This window comes from Elephas maximus, chromosome 9 (assembly GCF_024166365.1).
Source record: "Elephas maximus indicus isolate mEleMax1 chromosome 9, mEleMax1 primary haplotype, whole genome shotgun sequence".
In the NCBI taxonomy this organism is placed as follows: Eukaryota; Metazoa; Chordata; class Mammalia; order Proboscidea; family Elephantidae; genus Elephas; species Elephas maximus.
This window is the reverse complement of record NC_064827.1, coordinates 72,857,121-72,860,599: the sequence shown is the minus strand read 5'-3', so window position 1 is coordinate 72,860,599 and position 3,479 is coordinate 72,857,121. Positions and strand designations below refer to the sequence as shown.

General features: G+C 41.2%; 1 pseudogene; it reads right to left on the bottom strand.

The window, feature by feature from the left end:
- Positions 1 to 2,089: 2,089 nt before the first annotated feature.
- On the bottom strand, positions 2,090 to 3,048 carry LOC126082451 (olfactory receptor 1J4-like; annotated as a pseudogene).
- Positions 3,049 to 3,479: the final 431 nt, after the last annotated feature.

Genomic DNA, 3,479 nt, shown 5'->3' with positions numbered 1-3,479 from the left:
CATTAAATATAAGTGGACTTTCTGGCAAGGCTCGTGGGCTTTTGCTTGTACTGGATTCTGCAGCTGGGTCTTGTTCCTCTGATCTCCAGTTCTTAGGACTTGAGCTAGCAGCTTACCTTCAGTCTTGCCTGCCAAACTTGGGATTCAGCCATCTTTGCAGCCTGAGAGCAAGAGCCCTGCTGTCTGATCCGCCCATCTTGGGTTCACCAGCCCCTGAATCAGAAGCCTCTCTTCTGACCCATCAACTTGGGAAGTTCCAGCCTCTACAACCATGTGAGCCATTTCCTTGACATAAATCACTCTCTCTATACATGTATACGCTTTACTGGTTTTGCTTCTCTAGAGAAGCCAGCCTAAGACAGATGCTATACAAATAACGTCAAAGACAGATTCCACAAGAAACCTACTGGAACTAACAGAAAGATTATGCAGAGTAGCAGATAAAAGATCAACATAGAAAAATCAGTTAGATTCATAAACACCAACGAAGAGAACTTGAAAAGGAAATCAGGAAAACAATACTATTTATGATATCCCCTAAAAAGATAAAATATTTAGGAATAAATCTAACCAAGGAAGTAAAAACCTATACAAAGAAAACTATGAAACAATATTGCAAGAAACCAAAAGAGACCTACATAAATGGAAAAACATACAATGCTAATTAATGGATAGGAAGACTCAACACTGTGAAATTGCCAATCCTACCCAAAGTGATCTACAGATATAATGCAATCCAGAACCAAATACCAACAGTATTCTTTAAGAAGACCAAAAAACTAATCAGCAACTTTATGTGAAAAGGAAAGAGGCTCTGGATAAGCAAAGCATTATTGAAGAAAAAGAACAATGTAAGAGACCTAACACTACCTGATCTCAGAGCCTACCATACAGCCACAGTAGTCAAAAAACAGCCTGGTATTTGTACAACAGCCGATGCATAGAACAATGGAACAGAGTCAAGAACCCAGATGTAAATCCAACCACCAATAGTCAGCTGATACTTGACAAATGGCAAAGACCATTAAGTGGGGGAAAAGACGATCTTTTTAACAAATGATGCCGGCAAAACTAGGTGTCCATCTGTAAAAAAAAAAAAAATGAAACAGGACCCATACCTCACACCATACACGAAAACTAGATCAAAATGAATCAAAAACCTAAACTGAAAACCTAAAACAATGAAGAGCATGGAAGAAAAAATAGGGACAACACTAGGGTCATAAATAGTATACAAACCATGAGTAACAATGCACAAACAACAGAAGACAAACTAGATAACTGTAAGCTCCTAAAAATTAAATACATCTGGTCATCAAAAGACTTCACCAAAAGAGTGAAGTGAGAAACTACAGACTGGGGGAAAAAATTGGCTATGACATGCCCGACAAGGGTCTTTAAAATCTATAGAATATTTCAATGTCTCAACAACTAAAAGGCAAATAACCCAATTAAAAAATGGGCAAAGGATATGAACAGACACTTCAACAAAGAAGACATTCGGTCAGCTAACAGACACATGAAGAAAGGCTCCTGATGATGAGCCATTGGAGAAAACTAAATCAAAGCTACAAGAGATACCAGCTCACCCCCAACTTTACTGGCACTAATCAAAAAAACAGAAAATAACAAATGTTGGGGAGGTTGTGGAGAGACTGGACTCTTATGCACTGCTAAGAGGAATGTAAATTGGTACAACCACTATGGAAAACAATATCGCGACTCTGTAAAAAGCTAGAAATAGAAATACCATGTGATCTAACAATCCCACTACTAGAAATATATCCCAGAGAAATAAGAGCCATCATATGAATAGACATGTTCATTGCGGCATTATTCACAATAGCAAAAAGACGGAAACAACCTCAATGCCCAAAAGCAGTAAGAACAGAATCCACTTAGGCTTGGAATTCTCACAATATCACTACTATAACTAATTTATTAGTCAGAGCAAGTCACAAGACCTGCCTAGATTCAAGGGGTACAGAATAGACTCCACACAGGAAAGGAGGTGATACAATCTACCACAGTCACTGACACAACTTTTCAAGGAGGCATCACTGGAAGCATCACTAAAAAAAAAAAATCACTAGGAGAATAAAAAACATGAATGGGTAACTGTCATTTGGCAAACAAAAACCCCACCTCTATAAAGCATCCCCAGAGCCAATTTCATGTCTCTGTTCCTCAGGCTGTAGATCATGGAGGTCACTACTATACACGTAACTGAAACAATTATGTCCTTGATTTTGGAATTGTTTGATGAAGGAAAGAAGTAAATAATTGCAAGAGTCCCATAGTACAGAAACACCATGAAGAGGTGGGAGCCATAGGTGGACAAGTCTTCACAGATCCATTTGGTGGAGGGAGCCTTCAGGATAGTGGCCCCAATGCTGACATAAGAGCCTGAAATAGCATTCAGTGGCAGAAGGACACGCACTCCCCCCACAGTTAAGATAACTAGATCATTGAGGGAGGTGTCTGAGCAGATCAGCTTAAAGAGGGCAGTAAGGTCACAGAAGTGGGGATGGTGTTGTCAGCACAGAAGGACAAGCAAGAAAGGAGAAGGATGTGTAACAGGGCATGGATGCAAGAGAAGAACCAGAACTCATCCACCAATAAGGTGCACTGCTCCTCCCTCATGATGGTGGGGTAATGGAGAGGGTGACAGGTGGCCACAAACCTGTCATATGCCATGACTACAGGAAGGAGATTGTCAAGACAAATGAAAAGTATCCAAAAATACATCTGCAAAGTGCACTCCACATAGGGAATGGACTTGTCACTTGCCTGCATGTCTATCGACATCTTTGGGACAGTAACAGATGAGAACGAGACATCGGAGAAGGCCAAGTGGCTGAGGAAGAAGTGCATGGGAATGTGCAGGCGAGAGTCCAGCCTGATGAGCAGGATGATGAACCGGTTCCCCAGCACCATGGAGAGATACATGCCCTGGAACAGGGTAGAGAACATGGTCTGTTACTCCAGCCTTATGGAAAGCCCCAGGAGGAGGAATTTGGACCTGATGTTCTGGTTCTCAGGCCTCATACCGCTCTTCTCTCTGCTGGGAATAAAAAAAAAAAAAAAGGCAGTAAGAAATGTCAGGGACAGAGAGATGACAGTTAGCATCATCAGGTGTACCACTGTATTACAGCCGTGTTCTTATTGCCTAAAGACTGTCAAAATTCAGAAGAACCTGCACATTTCATTGTGGGAATCTTCAGTCTGCCCCATTCTGCCTGTCACCAATGGCAAACAAGATTTCCATCAAAGGAAACCAATTTAAATTTATTCATTTATTCAGCCATGTTCCAGACACTATTGTTGGCACTGGGAATAGAACAGGAAATAAAATATCCAAGGCCCTTCCCTCCTGGAGCTTACATTGTATGAACAACTCAGAGAGTACTGAGCAAGAGCTGCAATTTTGCAGCCAGGAGGCTTGAGTTTGATTCCTGCCTCAGTGATTTGCTAGCTGG